Source organism: Chiloscyllium plagiosum, chromosome 15, assembly GCF_004010195.1.
Source record: "Chiloscyllium plagiosum isolate BGI_BamShark_2017 chromosome 15, ASM401019v2, whole genome shotgun sequence".
Lineage (NCBI taxonomy): Eukaryota > Metazoa > Chordata > Chondrichthyes > Orectolobiformes > Hemiscylliidae > Chiloscyllium > Chiloscyllium plagiosum.
Window position 1 is genome coordinate 76,286,233 of NC_057724.1, and position 11,916 is coordinate 76,298,148.

Sequence of the window (11,916 nt, forward strand, 5' to 3'; positions counted from 1 at the left end):
TTTACTTCACACATAGCTGCGAAACTGAGATATAAACATTTCAACTGAGCCAGCCTTCTGAACAAGAATGTTCCAGATTCCTCATGCTTTTTACGAACTGGACTGCAACACGAATTTACTCCTCAAAGGCCGTGGAGTGATCAATGGTTTAATTATTCCAGGTTTTATTATGATCATCGGCTCACTCATTGAATCATAGAATCCCATACAGTGCAGAAAGAGGCTATTCCCCCGTCGGGTCTGCACCGACCCTCAAGCATCCCTGTAACCAAACATAAAACAAGGAGCAGGAGCAGGCTGTCTGGCCATTCCAGCCTGCTCGGTCAGTCGATAAGATCATGGCTGATCTTTTCATTGACTCAGTTCCACTCACCAACCCTCTCACTGTAACCCTCTATCCCTTTACTACTCAAAAAATCTTCGAGCTTTGCCTTAAAAACATTCAATAAGGTAGCCTCATAGCTGCTTCACTGGGAAGAGAATTCCACAGATTCACAACCCTTTGGGTGAAGAAGTTCCTCCTGAACTCAGTCCTAAATCTGCTCACCTTAATTTTCAGGCTATGACTCCTTAGTTGTAGTTTCACCCGCCAGTGGAAACAACCTTGGGTTTATGCCATGACTAACTCATCTAAACTACACACTCCAGGGCAATTTTTAGCATGACGTTATAGACCAGACCAAACCCCCTCAAAATACATTAAAAAAATAGCCTAGACCCCAACTTGTCTTACTTTTAAAGGCAACTGTAATGTAAGTGTTTGGATGCAATTTGATTGGTCAAACTACCACACTTGAAGCAAAACACTCTTTATTCTAACACTACAGTTAAACTACAGACAAACTAAGAATAAAGATTTAGCTTAACTATAACTATTGAAATACTTAGTAAAATAATATATATTAACTGCCATTGATTAGATGTTAAAAGATAGTAACATCCCGTAAACACACCCTTGGCAGAGGCAAATTCAGTAAACTAGATTGTCTCACAGGCAATGTTTCTCCAGTCCAGGAGGAAAGAACATCAAGAGAAAACTCTGAGAGAGAGACCTCCAATGTTTTATTGTAGCAGGGAAAAATATATAGCAGCTTCCAAGCCCCAATAGACACAAAAGTTAAATTAAAATCCTGGTACTATGGGAGCTTGACCCCACCCATTCAGGCTGCTTCTATTGTTCCAACTTTGCAAACAAAATTCAAGGTCTCAAGCTGTCTACTTTATTGGCTTGGAACTACACTATCTTTATCTCCGTCTCAATCTCTCTTCATTTAAAAAAAGGACACCCCTTAAAGCCATAGTATTATCACAATGGCTCATCCACATAACCTGCACATATTTGGACTATGGGAGGAAACCCACACAAACATGGGGCAAACATGTAATCTCCAATCAGTCACCCAAGGGTGGAATTGAACCCAGGCCCCTGCGCTGTGAGACAGCAGTACTAATCAATGATTTACCATGCCACCCATTGATCTATGTTCACTGTGCTTTATTACTTCAGCCTATGTGGAGACTGTAAGAGTTAAATTAAACAAAAGCTTCCAGTGAAGGACCTGTGGAGTTTAGGCATGATGGGGAATTTTTTTACTGGAAGAGGTATTTTATAGCATTAGAAATAAAATAATTGTAGACATTGATGTAGTGTCATTACTGTATTTCTCTGTAGTAAACAGGCAACAAAATATATCAAATACACAACAGGTATAGCTATAATTTTAGAATTATGTTCCATTATTTCTGGTTGTCCCACTATAGGACAGGTTTGCCTCTTTTTTTATCATTTGAAGCACATTAATTAGACCTTCTATGTTCAAATAGGATATAGATCAGCTACATGTTACCCATTCACTATATTTTGTTTTCTTCATTCAGGAGATGTGGAAATCTCTGGGCCAACATTTATTGACTGTCCCCAATGATCCTGGAGAAGATGGTGGTGAGCTGTCATCTTGAACTGTTGCAGTCCATGTGGTGTAGGTATACCCACGATACTGTGTGATGATATTATGGCTTTAAGAGGTGTATTTGGTCCTTTTCGTACTGAAGAGAGGTTGAGACAGAGGTACAGAGCAGTCTGCTCTGAACCAATAAAGTAAACAGCTTTTTTTTAAAAGATGGAACAATAGAAGCAGACTGAATGGGTGGGGTCAAGTGCCTATAGAACTAGGATTTTTAGTTTTAGCTTTCAGTACCAGGTGCTAGTAACATGAAGTTCCTATTCTCTTTCTGTTACAGTGAAAAGCTGGGGGTTCTCTTCCTGCTGCTAGAATTGCATGTGAGCCAATCTATTTTACTGAAGTTGCCTTTGGCAACTGTGCATTTGAGGAATGTTACTATATTGGAATGGTTATTTAGTACTAGTTTACTTATATTATATATTATAATTTTGTTAAGCATTTCAATAGAGTTACAGTTAAGCCAATTCTATTCTTTTATTTTGTCTGTATTTTAATTATAGTATATGAATAAAATGTGTTTTATTTCAAGTCTGGTAGTTTGGCCGACCAAATTGCATCCAGAACACAGCGCCTTCAACTTACCTCTAAAGTAAGAAAACGTGAGGGTTTAGACAATCTTCTTAATATATTTTGAGGGGGTTTGGTCAGGTCCATAACAATTGTTAAGGAAAGAGTTCCAGAATTTTGATTCAATGATAGTGAATTTCCAAGTCATGATGGTGAGTTGGTTGGAGGGCCTTACAGGTGCTGGAGTTCTTGACCTTCAAGATAGATGTAATTGTGAGTTTGGAAGGTGCTGTCTTTGTTAAATTTCTGCAGTGCATCTTGTAGATAATGCACACTGCTGCTACTGAGTATCTGTGGTGGAGATAATGGATACTTGAGGGATGTGATGTCAACCAAGCAGGCTGCTTTGTCCAGGAGGGTATTAATCTTCTTGAGTCTTGTTGAACCTATACTCAACCAGGGAAGTAGGGAATATTATCACACTCCTGTCTTGTGCCTTGTAGATCATGGACAGGTTACAGAACAACGTTGGTTATCTGAACATCAATTATCCAAATTTTGGATTATCCGAACAAGATCTCAAGATCCCGTAAAAATGCTATCCGTTATCTGAACAAAATACTCCCCACCCATTTCATTCGGATAATTGAGGTTGTTCTGTATATGCACTATGGAATGCCATGCCTCTTACTTGTTTTTATAACCACAGTACTAACATCGCTAGTTCATGGTCTGATCAATAGTAACACCCAGGATGCTGATGGTGGTGGATTCAGCGATGGTAACACCATTGAGTGTCAAGGGACAATGGCTAGATTCTCACATTGGAGGTAGTCATTAGTTGGCGCTTGTCTGCTCAAGCCTGGATATAGGCAAAAGTGAGGACTGCAGATGCTGGAGATCAGAGTCAAGATTAGAGTGGTGCTGGAAAAGCACAGCAGGTCAGGCAGTATCCGAGGAGCAGGAAAATCGACATTTTGGGCAAAAGCCCTTCAACAGGGCTTTCCTGATGAAGGGCTTTTGCCTGAAACATCGATTTTCCTGCTCCTCGGATGCTACCTGGCCTGCACCACTTTTCCAGCACCACTCTAATCTTGACCCCAAGCCTGGATATAGTCCAGAGCCTTGTTGCATTTGAATATGGACTGTTTCAGTGCAAATCCAAAGCTGTTTACTTTATTGGTATGGAGCAGACTGCTGTTCACCTCTGTCTCAACCTCTCTTCATAATAAAAGGGACAAAATCCACCTCTTAAAGCCAGAGTATCATCACAGTGGGATTGTAAATGGTGCTGAACATTGGGTAATCGTCGGTGAATATCCCCACTTCTGACCTTATGATAAAGGAAAGGTCACTGATGAAGCAGTTGAAGCTGTTTGAGTCTCAGATACTACCCTGAGAAATTCCTGCAGGAAGATGCCTTGTCTCCAACCACCACCACAATCACGGTGGCATAGCGGTTAGCACCGCTGCTTCACAGCTCCAGTGTCCCAGGTTCGATTCCAGCCTCAGATGATTGCATGTGTGGAGTTTGCACATTCTCCCCGTGTCTGCGTGGGTTTCCTCCGGGTGCTCCGTTTCCTGCCACAGTCCAAAGATGTGCAGGTCAGATGAATTGGCCATGCTAAATTGCCCGTAGTGTTAGGTGCATTAGTCAGAGGGAAATGGGACTGGATGGGTTACTTTTCGGAGGGTTGGTGTGGACTTGAAGGGCCTGTTTCCACACTGTAGGGAATCTAATTAATCTTGTATTTCTGTTAAGCATTATTCCAGTCAATGGAGAACTTTCCTCTGACTCCTCGTGGCTTTTGTTTCATTCAGGCTCATAAATCAGTTCTGCTTTCTCATCCATGTTTGAACCAAGGCTGTAATGAGGTCAGGAGCTGAGTGTCCTTGGTGGAACCCAAACTGGGCGTCACTGAGCAGGTGCTGCTTGTTAGCGTTCCTGATGAAGGGCTTTTGCCCGAAACATCGATTTCAAAGCTCCTTGGATGCTGCCTGAACTGCTGTGCTCTTCCAGCACCACTAATCCAGCACGGTTAATGACCCCTTCCATCACTTCACTGATTAGATAGAGTAGACTGATGGGGCAGTAATTGGCCAGGTTGGATTTGTCCTGCCTTTTGTGCGCATGATATACCTGGGCTAATCCAATCAACACTTCAGCCTTATCTTTTGCACTGTTGTATTGGGCTGTTCCATCATTGAGAATGGGGATATTTGTGAAGCCTCATCCTCCAGTGAATAGTTTATTGTCCATCTCCATTCATGATTAAATATAGCAGGACTGCAGAGCTTAGATTTGATTCATTAGTCGTGAACTAACTCAGCTCTGTCTATCATTTGTTGCTCTTTTGCCATCCAAGTAGTCTTGTTTTGCAGCTTCATTCTTATTTAGGGATGCTTTGTTCTGCTCCTGACATGCCCTCCTGCACCCTCCATTGAACCAGGTCAATTCCCATGGTTGATGATAATGGTTGAGTGTGAGGGGATATGCCAGGCCATGAGGTTGCAGATTGTGCTGGAGTATAATTCTGCTGCTGTTGATGGTCCACAGTGCCTCATGGATGCCCAGTCTTGATCTGTTCAAAACCCATCTCATTTAACTTGTTAGCTGTACCATACAACACGATGGGTGGTCTCCTTGATGTATTACAGACCTTTATTTCCACAAGGACTGTCACCAACATCAGTACTGTCACAGACAGATGCACCTGCAACTCAGCAGATTTGTGAGATTGAGATACAGTATGGTTTTTTTCCCCTCTTGGTGATTGCTTTTCATGTTCTGAACTATTGCAGCAAATCAATCAACATAATGTAGAATAGAATGTTTCAACAACATTTTAGGCATATTCTAATGCTTTAAATAGTTGGTTAAGGGGTTATTGATTCAAAATTAATGCTGATGTTTTTAATAGATGAATTGTTGTGATTTAGAAAACACTGCCTGAAACTGTGATCCAAGAAGTTTCAATAATATCTGTCAAAGGTGGGAAAATTGGATGAATACTTGAAAGGGAGAGGCTGAATAGGCTGGAGCTATTTTCCCTGGAGCATTGGAGGCTGAGGGGTGACATTATAGTGGTTTATAAAATCATGGGGGGTATGGATCTGGTGAATACACAAGGTCTTTTCCCTGGGGTGGGGGAGTCCAAAACTAGAGGGTATAGGTTTAAGGTGAGGGGAAAGATTTAAAAGGGATATAAGAGGCATTTTTTTTCACACAGAGGGTGGTGTGTGTATGGAATGAGCTGCCAGAGGAAATGGTGGAGACTGGTGCAATTACAACATTTAAAAGACATCTGATTGGGTATATGAACAGGTAGGGTCCAGAGGGATGTGGGCCAAGAGCTGGTGAATGAGACTAGGTTAATTTAAAATACCTGGTTGGCATGGATGAGCTGGACTGAAGTGTGTATGTCTCTCTGACTCTGTGACTCAATGGCTATGCAAAGAGTGAATAATTGACTCGTTCCTTTAAAAATACCACATGAGCAGATTGGGAAGAATAACTTCCTTTTGTAATTTATCATTCAGTGACTGTACAAACTATTATTCCACCAGCCTGATAGTCTTTCATCCTTTATTTAACTGATGGAAGGAAAATGGATTGGCGGAGAGACATTATATGAATGTTCCATGCTTCTGTCAATTGTTTCCAGCAGTAGTTTCTTGCCTCTTGCAATTTTTTTTGTGAGTATGCAAAGCAGCTGAAACAGATCAAAGAAAACCCCAAGCTGCCCTCAAGGGGAGTGTAAAGGATTTCATGGTGTGTTACAAGAGCAAGAGAAGTTCCAAAACCAACATTAATGCCAAACTCATCTCACCAAAAGCAAATTTCCTGGTCATTTATTCTATTGTTATTTGTGTGACAATCTGCTCTGGCAATTGGTTACAAGTATCTTTTCTCATTTAAACAGTGACTAGATTTCTTTTTTAAAACATCACTAGTCGTGAAACACTTTAGTGTGTCCTCTGGTTGTTGAATGTATAATATAAATGCAATTGCTCCCCTCTTAATCACACAAAGTCGAAGGAGGAACCACTGCTGGGCTCGATGGTCATCCAGCTGCTTTCCCAAATTAAAAGATGAGTTACTGAAGGGTATAGAAAGGAAAACAACTCCTCATGAAGCAAGACAGTGAAGTTACCTCCACTCCTGACCCCAACCTTGATCCCTATGTGGAGAAAAGAGCTAAATTTCAGGGGTGAGGTAAGAATGACTGCCCATCACATCAAGGCTGCACTTGACCGAGTGACATTAAGGAGATCTGACAAAATTGGAAGCAACAGGAAATCCCTTTGCTCTTTGGATTTAATTCTGGCACATCAGAAAGTGATTGTGTTTGTTGGAGGTCAGTCATCTAACCTCCAGAACATCTCTGCAGGAGCTCCCCAGCGTGGTGTCCTCGGCCCAGTCTTCTTTAGCTGCTTCATCAATGATCTACCCGCCTTCATCATGGCAGTCCCCGGTCAATGGAGGGATTGTCATATGAACAAAGGTTAAACAAGTTGGGACTCTCCTCAATCGAGTTCAGAGGAATCAGAGAAGCATAGAATCCCTACAGTGCGGAAACAGGCCATTTGGCCCAACAAGTCCACAGTAACCCGCCGAAGAGTAACCCATCCAGACCCACTCCCCTACCCTGTTACTCTTCATTTCCCTTGACTAATCCCCCTAATCTACACATCCCTGAACACTATGGACAATTTAGAACATAAAAATGAGGAGCAGGAGTAGGCCATCCAGACCTTTGAGCCTACTCCACCATTCCATAAGATCATGGTTGATCTTTTCATGAACTCAGATCCACTTACCCGCCCTCTCACTGTATTCCTTAATTCTTTTATTGTTCAAAAAAAATCTATCTTAGCTTTAAAAACATTTACTGAAGTAGCATCAAATACTTCACTGGACAAGGAATTCCCCTCTGGGTGAAGAAATTCCTTCCCAATTCAGCCTTACATCTGCTCCCCCTAATTCTTAGGCTATGCCCTTTTGTCCTTGTTTCACCCACTAGTGGAAACATCCTCTCTACTTCTATTTTATCTATTCCCCTCATAATTTTATATGTTTATATAAGATCCCCCTGAATCTTCTAAATTCCAATGAATATAATTCTGGTCTACTCAGTCTCTCCTCATAAGCCAACCCCCTCAACCCTGGAATCAACCTGGTGATCCTCCTCTGCACCCCTCCAGTGCCAGGACATCCTTTCTCACTCCCGGCACTTTCCCCTGCAACCGCAAGAAGTGTAAAACTTGCGCCCACACCTCCCCCCTCACCTCCCTCCAAGGCCCCAATGAATCCTTCTATATCCATCGCAAATTCACCTGCACCTCCACACACATCATTTACTGTATCCGCTGCACCCGATGTGGTCTCCTCTACATTGGGGAGACAGGCCGCCTACTTACGGAACATTTCAGGGAACACCTCTGGGACACCCGCACCAACCAACCCAACCGCCCCATGGCTGAACACTTTAGCTCCCCCTCCCACTCTGCCAAGGACATGCAGGCCCTTGGCCTCCTCCATTGCCAAGACCACATCGGGTGCAACGGATACAGTAAATGATGTGTGTGGAGGTGCAGGTGAATTTATCTCAGCCCACTTGGCACACCAGCCTCATTTCTGAAGAAGAGCTTATGCCTGAAACGTCGATTCTCCTGCTCCTCGGATGCTGCCTGGCCTGCTGTGTTTTTGCAGCACCCCATTTTTCAACTCTGGTACTCCAGCATCTGCAGTCCTCACTTTCTCCTAATTACTTGTTGTACCCGCAGACCAACCTTCTGTGATTCATGCACAAGGACACCCAGGTCCCTCTGCATAGCAACATGCTGCAACTTTTTACCATTTAAATAATAATCCTTTTTACTGTTACTCCTACCAAGTTGGATGACTTCACATTTATTAATATTATATTCCAACTGCCAGATGTTTGCCACTCACTCAATGTATCTATGTTCGACTGCAAAGTTTCCAATTCCTCTGCACACTTTACTTTAACACTCATCTTAGTGTCATTGGCAAATTTTGACACTGTACACATGGTCCCCAACTCTAAATCATTGATATAAATAGTAAAAAATTTCAGGCCCAACACCAATCCTTGAGTCTCACCACTAGTCACTGATTACCAACCAGAATAGCATTCATTTATCCCCACCCAATGCTTCCTGTTAGTTAACTAATCCTTTCTGCATGCCAATAGAGGATTGGTTGACTAACAGGAAGCAAAGAGTGGGGATAAATGAGTGCTAATTAAGTGCAGTCTAGCATGGCGAATTGAACTAACCTGCACATCTTTGGATTGTGAGACATGGGGAGAATGTGCAAACTCCACATAGTTACCTGAGGCTGGAATCAAACCCAGATCCCGAGTGCTGTGAGGCAGCAATGCTAACCACTGGGCCATCATGCCGCCTGAATGAGGGGTGATCTCATTGAGACGTATGAAATTCTTAAGAGGCTTGACAAGATAAAAACTTTGAGTACATTTCCTCTCACAGGACAGCCAAGGACCAGAGGGTATAGTCTCAGAGTAAAAGGGAGCCAGTTAAACACAGAGTTAAGGAAAAAATTCTTTTCTCGGAGGGTTACGAATATTTGGGACTCCTTGCCACAGAGAGCCTTGGGGCCAGAGCTATAGTGTATATTTAAGGCTGAGATAGATTATTGATTAGGAGAAAGTGAGGACTGCAGATGCTGGAGATCAGAGTCAAAAAGTGTGGTGCTGGAAAAGCACAGCAGGTCAGGCAGCATTTGAGGAGCAGGAGAGTTGACGTTTCGAGCATAAGATCTTCATTTACTCTTGATGAAGAGCTTGTGCTTGAAACATTGACTCTCCTGCTCCTTGGATGCTGCCTGACTGGTCGTGCTTTTCCAGCACCACACTTTTTAACATAGATTCTTGATTAGTTGGAGCATCAAGGGTTATATGGAAAGGGCAGGAAAATGGTCACAAGGAATGTTGGATCAGCCAAGATCCTATTGAATGTCAGAGCAGGCTCAAGGGGCCGAATGTTCTACACCTTTTCCTATTTCTTATGAGGTAAGAAGGGAAGATATTTGCTCATGATCTCAATGTTCAGCACCATTCACAGCTTCTCAAAAACTGAAGCCGTCCCTGTTCAAATGCTGCAGTATTGGCAAGTAATGGTAGCGCAACACAAGTTCTCGGCAATGACCATCTCCTACAAGAGAGAATCTAACCTTCAACCTTTGGTGTTCAACACTATAACCATCACTCCACTTCCTTCTGACAAAGTCATGAAGATTGCCATTGACCGAAAACTGAACTGGGCTCGCCACAGAAATACTGAGACGACAACGGCAGTTTTGAGGCTGGGAAATTTAACCACAAGCAGCTCACTTCCAGTTTCCCCAGCGCTTATCTATCGTTTTCAAGTCACAAGTCAGGAGGGTAATGGAATATTCCCCACTTGCCTGAATGGGTGCAGTTTCATCAACACTCAAGTGATTCAACACCATCCAGAATGATGCAAACTATTTGACTGGAACCACATCCACCACCATTAACATTTACTCCCTTCATCTCTGATGCCCTGGAGCAGTTGTGTGTGCCATCTACACAACATAGTGTATCAACTCACCCGAGCTCCTCACACAGCACTTTCCAAATCTATAATCTCTAGCATTTGAAATACAAGGGCAAGTGTGCATCCCAAACACCCCCAGCAGAAATTTCACCTCCAAGTCACATGGAATTCTGATTTGGAAATATATCACTGTTCCTTCACTCACATGGGGTCAAATTCCTGGAACTATCTTCCTTACAGCACTGTAAGTCTCACCACAACTCATGGACTGTCGCAGCTCATGGAAGCAACTCAGCATCACCTTCTCCAGAACAATTCATGAGAGCAATGAATAGTAGAGGTGAAAGCCTAGTGATGTTATTTGCCAGATTATTAATCCAGAGAAGCATGTAATGACTTGGGAACTTGATTTCACATCTTGTTAAGGCAGATGGTGAATTTTTAATTATCCAATTTTTAAAAATTAAAATTAAGAGACGCTGTCCAACACTGGGGGTAAAGAAATCCATCTGGTTCACTCACATCCTTTAGCAATGGAAAATGCCATCTCTACTTATGTGTGACTCTAGACCCAAAACCATGCAACTTACTCTTAATTGCCCTCTGAGTAATCGTTGCCAGCAACATTCTCGTCCTTTACATGAGTAAAAATAAAACAACTCCCAGGAATCAAGAAAAGATTTCTGAATTCAGAAAATCAAAGGTTTCATTGAAAATACTGCGAGAGAATTTACTTTTAATGTATTTTATAATTTAATAATTAAAAACAAATATTCAACAAGCCTTAACCATAATTCTATCTTGACATTTTGTAAAAGATTTTTTAACCAAACATGTTATCATTTAAGCCGAATTAACTTTTTAATATTTGTTGGGTTGAAGTAAAGAAAGGATTTGTAAAAGAAAAGCTCTTCAAATGGGTTTTCAAAGTATACAGAGTTATATTAACTTGTCAAAGTGTGTAAGTCAGATGTGTAAGTCTCATAGACATGTGGCAGAAAACCCAGGAGGGATATTTAGCCTAAAATGATCAATATAACTGTTGCAGAATTACTGTTGCTGGCAGCATGGTGCTTTTTGACAGCTGGAAATATGTTTCTGAAAGACAATAAAGGCCATATACATTGCAGGATCAGCACTTGTGAAGATCTGTGCTCGTTTATTGTGCGTACTACCACACTGGACTTAAGCCCATGGCCAATTAAGCTTCACAATTGAGTACAGGGATCATAATACACAATGATCTCACACTCACTTGAGGTGAGGCAAACAGCATTCACACTTTGTACTAGTTCTCAGCAAGTGGATAGTCGAGGGCAAAAAACACACTGCACACTTCGCATGGGGCCCAGATGAATGCATGATCCAGTTCTGGTCGTCCAGTTGTAGGAAGGATATGATCAACCTGGAGACAGCGCAAAAAAGATTTACCAGGATGTTGCAGGGTGTGGAAGGTTTGAGTTATAAAGAAACGCTGGACAGGCTCTGTGACTTTTTTCACTGTAGCATAGGAGATTCAGATGTGACATTATAGAAGTTTATAAAATCATGAGGGGTATAGATAAAGTTATTGGTAGGTGTTTTTTTCCTACAATGGTGGATTCCAAGATGAAGGGATATATTTTTTACGTGAGAGATTTTACAAAAGACATCATTTTCACCTTGGTTATGGAGAGAGATAGGTGCGTGCAACAGGGTAGGTTTTACAATTGGGGGAAGGGTAATTACGATGCTGTAAGACAGGATCTGAGGAGCATAAGTTGGGAGCATAGGCTGTCAGGGAAGGATGTCGTGGAAATGTGGAACTTTTTCAAGAAACAGATACGACGTGTCCTGGATATGTATATACCTGTCAGGCAGGAAAGAGATGGTCGTGTGA